The following is a 12,500-nucleotide window of genomic DNA, read 5'->3' as shown; positions in this document are numbered from 1 at the left end:
GCAAAATAAATTCACGAGAGTAGGTCCGATTACCGCTGGATCAGACGACGATCGTAACTTGTTGGATACAAATGTATCCGATGTATGTACGTCGTCCCTCTCTGATCTACGGTACGTGGACCGACCCAAGATGCACACGATAATTTTAGCTGACTTCATGCCGAAAAGTCGGTTCACGTCATGCATCGGTATCTTAAATCGCGCCGTAAAGTCGTTCACGTCATGCATCGGTATCTTAAATCGCGCCGAAAAGTCGGCTCACGTCATGCATCGGCGTCTTTTTTTTGTGCCACCGATGCATGACGTGAACGACTTTTCGGCTCGATTTAAGATACCGATGCATGACGTGAACGACTTTACGGCGCGATTTAAGATACCGATGCATGACGTGAACGACTTTTCGGCGCGATTTAAGATACCGATGCATGACGTGAACGACTTTACGGCGCGATTTAAAGCTATACCGATGCATGACGTAAACAAGATCACACCGATGCAGCACGTTAACATTAAAGCCCGCCTAATCCGATCGATGGAGGCCGTCTCGAGTGTCCAACTTGCTCACAAGAGCCGAGAAACAAACCGATGCATCACGTAGACAAGATCGTACCGAATGTTAACACAATCCAAAAGGAAATAATCTTAGATGAATATCGATTCTGATTATTGATTTTTCTTTCGCGATATTGATAGAAGACATCTGAATGAATTTCGAATTAATTCCGAAATCAAAAAAATATTTTCAATAAATTTTTTTTCTAGAGTACCTCGGTCTTTTCTATTTTTTTTCCAAGTTTCGTACGTCAATCAACATACATCCCAGAAAAAATCATCTCTCTAACTATCCTGGTTCAAAAGTTGTATCGGAACTTTTCACGTCGAAAAAGAACATAGGCGAAAAAGGACGTGAACATTATTCCTTATAAAAATCAAACCCGACCATGGATTTTGATTCTGATTGTTGATTATCGCTATTAGAACACATTAGGAGGCAACCAAATCAAATTTGAGAAAATTCCACAATCAGAAAATTTTTTTCGAAAAAAAAAAAAAAATTCGAGAACACCTCGGTCATGGCAAGTTATTTCCCACAATCCATTCCCCAATCAACGTACATCCCAGAAAAAATCATCTCTCTAACTATCCTAGTTCAAAAGTTGTATCGGAACATTTTCACGTCGAAAATATATCTCTAAGTCCAGACCGATGCACCACGTAATCTCGGGCAGACCGATGCACAACGTAAATGACGATCGGGACCGGGGCGATCGGTCGTATCTGACACCGCCGGCTCGGTTCTAACATCGTCAATGAGTCGGGGTTGTAAAAAAGGACGTGAACATTTTTCCTTATAAAAATCAAACCCGACCATGGATTTTGATTCTGATTGTTGATTATCGCTACTAGAACATATAAGGAGGCAACCAAATCAAATTTGAGAAAATTCCACGATCAGAAAATTTTTTTCGAAAAAAAAAAAAAATCGTAATCACCTCGGTCATGGCGAGTTATTTTCCGTATTTCATTCCACAATCAACGTACAACATAGAAGAAATCATCTCTCTAACTATCCTGGTTCAAAAGTTGTATCGGAACATTTCACGTCGTAATATCTCGCCAAGTCCAGACCTCGGCGATAGGTAGTATCTGACACCGTCCGCTCGGGACTGACATCGACTTGGACTCGGGCTGATGATGGGGAGGCGTTTAAGGACGTGAACATTTTTCCTTATAAAAATTAAAGTCGACAATGAATATTGATTCTGATTACTGATTTACGCTTTAAAAACACATTAGAAGGCAACCAAATCGAATTTGAGGAAATTCCACGATCAGAAAATTTTTTTCGAAAAAAAAAAAAATCCGAAAAATATTTTTCGATTCCGATTACTGATTTACTCTTTTAGAACACATTAGGAGGCAACCAAATCAAATTTGAGAAAATTCCACAATCAGAAAATTTTTTTCGAAAAAAAAAAAAATTCGAGGACACCTCGGTCATGGCAAGTTATTTCCCACAATCCATTCCCCGATCCACGTACATCCCAGAAAAAATCATCTCTCTAACTATCCTGGTTCAAAAGTTGTATCGGAACATTTTCACGTCGAAAATATATCTCTAAGTCCAAACCGATGCACCACGTAAACTAGGGCAGACCGATGCACCACGTAATATCGGGCAGACCGATGCAGAACGTAAACTCGATCATACCGATGCTTCACGTAATCTCGATCTTACCGATGCACCACGTAAACAAGGGCAGACCGATGCAGAACGTAAAGTAGATCTTACCGATGCACCACGTAATCTCGATCTTACCGATGCACCACGTAATCTCCATCTTACCGATGCACCACGTGAACTGGATCTTACCGATGCACCACGTAATCTCAATCTTACCGATGCACCACGTGAACTGGATCTTACCGATGCAGAACGTGAATTGGATCTTACCGATGCACCACGTAAACTCGATCTTACCGATGCACCACGTGAACTGGATCTTACCGATGCAGAACGTGAATTGGATCTTACCGATGCACCACGTAAACTCGATCTTACCGATGCACCACGTAATCTCGATCTTACCGATGCACCACGTGAACTGGATCTTACCGATGCAGAACGTGAATTGGATCTTACCGATGCAGAACGTGAATTGGATCTTACCGATGCACCACGTAAACTCGATCATACCGATGCACCACGTAATCTCGGGCAGACCGATGCACAACGTAAATGACGATCGGGACCGGGGCGATCGGTCGTATCTGACACCGCCGGCTCGGTTCTAACATCGTCAATGAGTCGGGGTTGTAAAAAAGGACGTGAACATTTTTCCTTATAAAAATCAAACCCGACCATGGATTTTGATTCTGATTGTTGATTATCGCTACTAGAACATATAAGGAGGCAACCAAATCAAATTTGAGAAAATTCCACGATCAGAAAATTTTTTTCGAAAAAAAAAAAAAATCGTAATCACCTCGGTCATGGCGAGTTATTTTCCGTATTTCATTCCACAATCAACGTACAACATAGAAGAAATCATCTCTCTAACTATCCTGGTTCAAAAGTTGTATCGGAACATTTCACGTCGTAATATCTCGCCAAGTCCAGACCTCGGCGATAGGTAGTATCTGACACCGTCCGCTCGGGACTGACATCGACTTGGACTCGGGCTGATGATGGGGAGGCGTTTAAGGACGTGAACATTTTTCCTTATAAAAATTAAAGTCGACAATGAATATTGATTCTGATTACTGATTTACGCTTTAAAAACACATTAGAAGGCAACCAAATCGAATTTGAGGAAATTCCACGATCAGAAAATTTTTTTCGAAAAAAAAAAAAATCCGAAAAATATTTTTCAATTCCGATTACTGATTTACTCTTTTAGAACACATTAGGAGGCAACCAAATCAAATTTGAGAAAATTCCACAATCAGAAAATTTTTTTCGAAAAAAAAAAAAATTCGAGGACACCTCGGTCATGGCAAGTTATTTCCCACAATCCATTCCCCGATCCACGTACATCCCAGAAAAAATCATCTCTCTAACTATCCTGGTTCAAAAGTTGTATCGGAACATTTTCACGTCGAAAATATATCTCTAAGTCCAAACCGATGCACCACGTAAACTAGGGCAGACCGATGCACCACGTAATATCGGGCAGACCGATGCAGAACGTAAACTCGATCATACCGATGCTTCACGTAATCTCGATCTTACCGATGCACCACGTAAACAAGGGCAGACCGATGCAGAACGTAAAGTAGATCTTACCGATGCACCACGTAATCTCGATCTTACCGATGCACCACGTAATCTCCATCTTACCGATGCACCACGTGAACTGGATCTTACCGATGCAGAACGTGAATTGGATCTTACCGATGCAGAACGTGAATTGGATCTTACCGATGCACCACGTAAACTCGATCATACCGATGCACCACGTAATCTCGGGCAGACCGATGCACAACGTAAATGACGATCGGGACCGGGGCGATCGGTCGTATCTGACACCGCCGGCTCGGTTCTAACATCGTCAATGAGTCGGGGTTGTAAAAAAGGACGTGAACATTTTTCCTTATAAAAATCAAACCCGACCATGGATTTTGATTCTGATTGTTGATTATCGCTACTAGAACATATAAGGAGGCAACCAAATCAAATTTGAGAAAATTCCACGATCAGAAAATTTTTTTCGAAAAAAAAAAAAAATCGTAATCACCTCGGTCATGGCGAGTTATTTTCCGTATTTCATTCCACAATCAACGTACAACATAGAAGAAATCATCTCTCTAACTATCCTGGTTCAAAAGTTGTATCGGAACATTTCACGTCGTAATATCTCGCCAAGTCCAGACCTCGGCGATAGGTAGTATCTGACACCGTCCGCTCGGGACTGACATCGACTTGGACTCGGGCTGATGATGGGGAGGCGTTTAAGGACGTGAACATTTTTCCTTATAAAAATTAAAGTCGACAATGAATATTGATTCTGATTACTGATTTACGCTTTAAAAACACATTAGAAGGCAACCAAATCGAATTTGAGGAAATTCCACGATCAGAAAATTTTTTTCGAAAAAAAAAAAAATCCGAAAAATATTTTTCGATTCCGATTACTGATTTACTCTTTTAGAACACATTAGGAGGCAACCAAATCAAATTTGAGAAAATTCCACAATCAGAAAATTTTTTTCGAAAAAAAAAAAAATTCGAGGACACCTCGGTCATGGCAAGTTATTTCCCACAATCCATTCCCCGATCCACGTACATCCCAGAAAAAATCATCTCTCTAACTATCCTGGTTCAAAAGTTGTATCGGAACATTTTCACGTCGAAAATATATCTCTAAGTCCAAACCGATGCACCACGTAAACTAGGGCAGACCGATGCACCACGTAATATCGGGCAGACCGATGCAGAACGTAAACTCGATCATACCGATGCTTCACGTAATCTCGATCTTACCGATGCACCACGTAAACAAGGGCAGACCGATGCAGAACGTAAAGTAGATCTTACCGATGCACCACGTAATCTCGATCTTACCGATGCACCACGTAATCTCCATCTTACCGATGCACCACGTGAACTGGATCTTACCGATGCACCACGTAATCTCAATCTTACCGATGCACCACGTGAACTGGATCTTACCGATGCAGAACGTGAATTGGATCTTACCGATGCACCACGTAAACTCGATCTTACCGATGCACCACGTAATCTCGATCTTACCGATGCACCACGTGAACTGGATCTTACCGATGCAGAACGTGAATTGGATCTTACCGATGCACCACGTAAACTCGATCTTACCGATGCACCACGTAATCTCAATCTTACCGATGCACCACGTGAACTGGATCTTACCGATGCAGAACGTGAATTGGATCTTACCGATGCACCACGTAAACTCGATCTTACCGATGCACCACGTAATCTCAATCTTACCGATGCACCACGTGAACTGGATCTTACCGATGCAGAACGTGAATTGGATCTTACCGATGCACCACGTAAACTCGATCTTACCGATGCACCACGTAATCTCGATCTTACCGATGCACCACGTGAACTGGATCTTACCGATGCAGAACGTGAATTGGATCTTACCGATGCACCACGTAAACTCGATCTTACCGATGCACCACGTAATCTCAATCTTACCGATGCATCACGTAATCTCGATCTTACCGATGCAGAACGTAAACTCGATCATACCGATGCACCACGTTATCTCGGCAGACCGATGCAGAACGTAAAAAAAAAGCTTACAGCACGCGGTGTTCCCAAGCGGTCACCCATCCAAGTACTAACCGCGCCCGACGCTGCTTGGCTTCAGTGTTCAATTCAATTCAATTCAATTCAAATGGTCTTTATTTGTCTTTGTGATAGTTACAGATATGTGCCTATATAGGCCATGTTAATCAACAATAAGGGTTTATATACAGTTCCTACCAGATAATTCTGGTATTATCAGTTACATTTCATATACATATAATAAAAAATTTTTAAGTAATTTCAGGGTGTTTGGGAATTTTTGTTTGATATCATATATTTATTTATTTTATTATAATAGGGGATTTTCAGGAAAAATTTAGGAATAAAAAACCTGATATAAGTAATTGGGGGAGGGAGGGGGGGTGGGTTGGGGATATATATACAGTTATGTACAGTTTTAATCATTTACAAATTTTTATATACAATTTTATATACATGTCTGGGAAGGGGTTCCCGTTATGCTAAACGGCGATTCTCAATTCAGCTAACGGCCGCCATTTGCTAGTCGTGGCCAGTCCCCATTTCTCGTAGCACCGTTCGTGTCGCTGTTGGGTCTAGTACCCGTAGGACCGATTGGTTGTTACGATAACAGGGCGATGGATACGCCATTCGCATTGGCTGCCGCTACCTTTCGTTGTGATTCGTCGTCAAGACATATTTTTCAAAATGTCGGTATGTGACATGGCCGGTCTTGGAAGATGGCGGTTTTCATAGGGGTTTTTGGGTATTTGGGGTGGGTTTTTAGGGAGGTTTAAGGAATATGGGAAGGAATTGGTACGGGAGGGGGTGAGGGGATGCGTGGAGTCGCGTTTTCGTAATTTGTCTTGTCAGTGCGTTGGATTTACACTGGAATTCGTAGAAATCGCTAGATACTTTGTTTAGGTACTCGCGGATGGTTGGAATATCCGCGAGTTCATGTAGTTTGGATATCCTAGTGTAATACGGCTTGCTCAAGGCCAATCTTAGGATTTTGTTTTGAAGGTTTTGAATGGGCCTTATTGGAAAGGGCCTAAGGTGACAAAATGCCGGCGCAGCGTATGTGACTACTGGCCGGATGTATGTTTTGTAAATGAGCAATTTGTTTTTTTCATTCAGCATACTTTTACTGCACAATAGAGGATGCAGTATCTTTTTGATGGCGTATCCTTTATGGATTTGTGCTTTGATATGGCGGTGGAAATTTAGCCTTTCGTCCAATTCAATGCCCAGGTACTTAACGGAGCTTTTTGGAACAATTTCCGTATTATTGATTTTTAATTTGTCTAAGATTACTTTTTCATTCCGTCTTCTGCTAAACACGATCTGCTCTGCTTTGGTCTCATTCAGTTTTATTTTCCATCTGTCGAAGTAATTGGTAAGTACTTCGAGATGGTTTTTCAGCTCGCGATTGGCGTCTTCAGCGCTGGATGAGTGGGCATATATGGCCGTGTCATCCGCGAAGAGGGCGATTTTTGTTTTGTTATGTTTCGGGATATCCTGGACGTAGATATTGAATAATCTAGGTCCAAGGACTGATCCCTGCACAATTCCTGCTTTTATATTTTTGGGCGCGGATGTTTCATTCCCTACGCGTACTATGAATTTTCTGTTATTGAGATATGAGTAAATGGTCTTTATGAGGAATTTCGGGAATTTAAGTTTTATTAATTTGTAGGTCAGCCCCTCTATCCAAACTTTGTCGAACGCCTTTTCGATGTCGAGGAGGAGCATGACCGTGTGGTTTTTATTATTGAAACTATTTATTACGTCAACTACGATTCGGCAGATTTGCTGTGTCGAGCTGTGTTTTTCCTTGAAGCCAAATTGATGGTCATCGCGAATTTTATTGTTTTTCATTGCTTGCTTTATTTTTCCTAACAGGATTTTCTCGGTCAGCTTGCTGAGGTTAGACAGTAGACTGATCGGACGGTAGTTGCCGGGAGAAGTTGTGACTTTCCCGGCTTTGGGGATAGGGGTTACTACTGCTGTTTTCCAACAGCTAGGCCAGTGTTGAAATTTGAATACAGCGTTTATGATGTAGTTCAGTTGAACTATGGCCTTTCTGGATAGGTTCCGGATCAGTCTATTGTCCACTTCGTCCTTTCCTGGCGCTTTGTTTAGTGGAAGCTTTTTAATTTCGTCCCGTATTTCCGATGGATTTGTTAATAGGTGATTTTCGGGTTTTACGAAGCGGTTCGAATTTATAAAGTCTTCCACTCTTTTCCGTATGTCTGCTTGTTCTGGACTATCGGTCTGGGATATGTGGTGAGCGGTTTCGAAGTTTTCCGCAAGTACGTCCGCTTTTTCTTTATCGGTGATGTAATTCGCGGAATTTTGGACCAAGATGGGAACTTGGGAGAATTTTTGAATACTGGATTTGACTGTTTTCCAGAGATCTTTGTTATTAGAATTTAGCCTGGAGATTTTCTGTTCCCATCTTTCGTTCTGGAAAATTTTTATGTGGTTTCGGATTTCGCGGGTGTATGAGTTTAAGAGTGTTTTATCGACTTGTCTTTGGTGGGATTGCCACCTTTTTCTGATTTTATTCCTGAACTTGATCAAGTCGATAATATGGGCTGGTAGTTTTTCTGCTACTTCAGCTCTTGGTTTTTTGGAAATTGTTTTATCGCGGGCGTACTTGAGGGCCTTCGTAAACTTTTCAATTTCCCGTTCGATGTCGGAAGCAGTTTCGATTTTATTGTTGATAGTTATTTTACTATCTAATATTGTACGAAATTTTGCCCAATCAGCGTTCGAATAGTCGTACACTAATTTTGTTGGGTTTCTTTCGCTGCTATAATTGACCGAGAAGATCACTGGATTATGATCGGACCCTAACTGACAACTCGCGTCCGGGATACTATTCAAGTTAATATTCTTAGTGAGTATTAAATCGATAGTACTCGGAGCTTTTCCATTGTCTGGAAAATGAGTGTGTCCGTTAGGGATGTTCAAAATTACGTCATCATTAGCTTCAAGGAAACTGAATAGACGATTTCCATTCGTGTTTCTGCAGTTGCAGTTCCATTCTTCGTGTTTAGCATTTAGATCGCCTAGAACTATTACTTTATTTTTCCTAGAAAATAGGAATCTTAGGCAGTTGGTACTGAATTTGCGACTGGGGCTATTATACACCGCCGTTATGATTAAGTTGCCATCAATCTGGACGCTAGCGTTCTCTATTGTGCAGTTGATGGTAGGCAAAATGGTGGATGCGATAATGTTCTTTACTAGGATAGCGATTCCACCGAATCCAGAGTTGTCTTGTCTGTCTTGCCTATATGTCTGGTATCCTTTAATGAAAAATTTGTGGTTGTTTTTCAGTTTTGTCTCGTTGATAGTCAGTATGTCTATTTGGTTGTAATTTAGAAAATTGGAGATCTCCAGGAATTTTTGGGAGACTCCATTCGCGTTCCAAGTCGCGATTTTTAATGACTTAGTCATTTAAATTGAGGAAGAATTCCAGTATGACGTACTTTCTTTCGGCGGGGCTTGCATTTTGCAGCTGCTGGTTGAGTCTTTTGACGTCTGTCAGTAGTTGTCGTATGTCCACGTATTGATTTAGTCTGTTGAACTCGCTTTTCAGCTCGTAAAACGCGTTTTGGAAGTTATTTGTGTTATTTGTGTCATGAGTTTTGTTTGTTGGGGGGGAAGTTGGGGTTTTGGGGGTGGTTTGGGGGTTGGCCATGCCACTTACCGGTTTTTGTTTGGCCTCTTGGGCCTTTCTCCTTTCTTCCCAGACATTCACGGCCGGGATTGGAGCTTCGCGGTAAACTTTGGGGGCGGCAGGGGCGGCGGTTTTGGCGTTCCTCGCCCTGCGGTTGCAGATGTTCACGTAAATCGCGCACTCGGTACTGTTTGCGGGGTGACTCCCGAAACAGTTCGCGCACTTTGCCGGCGTATTCATTGTTTTTGGGCACTCGCGAGTCGCGTGATTTTCCGCGCACTTGAGGCAGTTTGGGGTCCTATGGCAGTTGGCCGTGGCATGTCCCCACATCTGGCAGTTGTGACATTGGATTACTTCCCTTTTTGTGTAGTACTTGTTCCACCGAACGGCTGTATAATTAATAACGCGGACTTCCTTCTGTATTTTCCGGAGCGTTATCGTATTTCCGGTGACGACCATGTACGCCGGTGATTTCGTTGCTTTTAGTTTGTGGATTTCCACAACCGGAATTCCTAGTTCCTGGAGTTCAGTTTTAATCTCTTCCAGGTCTGGATCAGAATCCAGTCCCCTCAGCGTAAAAGCATGAGTTTTTTCTTCCCTTGGGGTGTAAGTGTGGTATTTCACGTCGTTTTCATCAAAATATTTTTCTAACTTCTTTCTGTCTTCTACCGTCTCGGTGTAGACGGTGGAGTTCATGGCACTGTATTTAATATAAAATTTGCCATTTATAACTTTCGTTATGTCGGCCACCGTTTTATTGTGTTTTTTGAAAACGCCGTTGACCACTATTGGCGGGGGTTTCCGTTGATTTTTTCTAATTTCAACGGTTGCTGCATTGACTTCTACCTCATTTGGATTGAGGTAGTTAAATTTATTTTTGATTTCTACGGGGATTGTCTTTTTGTCCTTCCTTTTCCTGATAGATGTTGTTGGATGCGTGAAGTTTGGGTTTTCCACATCTCCAACTCGACTTCTCTTTTTGGCGACTCTCGGGGGGTCAGTTTCATTATCAGATGAATCTGAAGGGAGTTTCATTTCCTGGTCGTCCATCATTTTAATAAAGTTCTGATAAAATTTTTGAAATTCCTTTCAAAAAGGAATTCAAAAGCGGTCGGTTTCACGCGAAACTCGGCCGTTTCAGGGCCTTTCGGACCCGAGCAGGTAAAATTTCGTCACTCACTCAGTCTATTCTTGGCTCTGGAATGCGGCTTGGCGCCGTCTGGTCTAACACAACGGTCACTTTCACAGGTCAGTTTTAACGTTCACAAATTCCACAACTATCTCTACGGAGCGATTTTGGGTATAACCTCTCAGCACAGTGTTCTGACGAGAACTGGCAATTTCAGCGTGGTATGGCCGTAAACAACAAATATAGCGATATTTTCTATGATATCTCACTTTTTGGGAGCGGAAAGGACGTGAACGTTTTTCCTTATAAAAAATGAAATAACTTTTGGATATTAATTCTGATTGTTGATTTAAGTTTTAAGAACACATTAGGACATATCTCAATGAAATTTGAGGGATTTCCGAAATCGAAAAATATTTTTCGAAAAAAAAAAAAAATCCCAGAAGACCTCGGTCATCTCAAGTTTATTTCCATATTCTATTACACAATCAACGTACATCACAAAAGGAACCATCTCTCTAACTATCACAGTTAAATTTTTGTATCGGAACATTTCACGTCGGAATATCTCGCTAAGTCCAGACCGGGGAGATCGGTCGCATTTGACACCGTCCGCTCCGGTCTAACATCGTCTTGGAGTCGGGGTAACGATGGAGAGGCGTTTAAGGACGTGAACATTTTTCCTTATAAAAATTAAAGTCGACAATGAATATTGATTCTGATTACTGATTTACTCTTTTAGTACACATTAGAAGGCAACGCAATCAGATTTGAGGAAATTTCAAGATCAGAAAATTTTTTTCGAAAAAAAAAAAAATTCAAGAACACCTGGGTCATGGCAAGTTATTTCCCACAATCCATTCCACAATCAACGTACAACATAGAAGAAATCATCTCTCTAACTATCCTGGTTCAAAAGTTGTATCGGAACATTTCACGTCGAAATACCTCGCCAAGTCCAGACCGGGGCGATAGGTAGTATCTGACACCGTCCGCTCGGGACTGACATCGACTTGGACTCGGGCTAATGATGGGGAGGCGTTTAAGGACGTGAACATTTTTCCTTATAAAAATTAAAGTCGACAATGAATATTGATTCTGATTACTGATTTACGCTTTAAAAACACATTAGAAGGCAACCAAATCAAATTTGAGGAAATTCCAAAATCAGAAAATTTTTTTTCAAAAAAAAAAAAATCCGAAAAATATTTTTCGATTCTGATTACTGATTTACTCTTTTAGAACACATTAGAAGGCAACGAAATCAAATTTGAGTGAAATCCAAAATCAGAAAATATTTTTCGAAAAAAAAAAAAAATTCGAGAACACCTCGGTCATGGCAAGTTATTTTCCACAATCCATTCCCCAATCAACGTACATCCCAGAAAAAATCATCTCTCTAACTATCCTGGTTCAAAAGTTGTATCGGAACATTTTCACGTCGAAAATATATCTCAGAGTCCAGACCGATGCAGAACGTAAACTCGATCATACCGATGCTTCACGTAATCTCGATCTTACCGATGCACAACGTAAACTAGATCACACCGATGCAGAACGTAAACTCGATCATACCGATGCACCACGTAAACTCAGGCAGACCGATGCAGAACGTGAACTCGATCTTACCGATGCACCACGTAATCTCGATCTTACCGATGCACCACGTAAACTCGGGCAGACCGATGCAGAACGTGAACTCGATCTTACCGATGCACCACGTAAACTAGGGCTGACCGATGCATCACGTAAACGACGATCGAGAGGCGCGAAAGGACGTGAACGTTTTTCATTATAAAAATTGAAATAAATGATAAATAATGATTCTGATTGTTGGTTATCATTTTTAATAAGCATTAGGAGGCAACCAAATGAAATTTGAGGAAATTCCGATAATAGAAAATTTTTTCGAAAAAAAAAAAAAA

Source organism: Harmonia axyridis, chromosome X, assembly GCF_914767665.1.
Source record: "Harmonia axyridis chromosome X, icHarAxyr1.1, whole genome shotgun sequence".
Classification (NCBI taxonomy): domain Eukaryota; kingdom Metazoa; phylum Arthropoda; class Insecta; order Coleoptera; family Coccinellidae; genus Harmonia; species Harmonia axyridis.
This window is presented reverse-complemented; position numbering follows the sequence as displayed.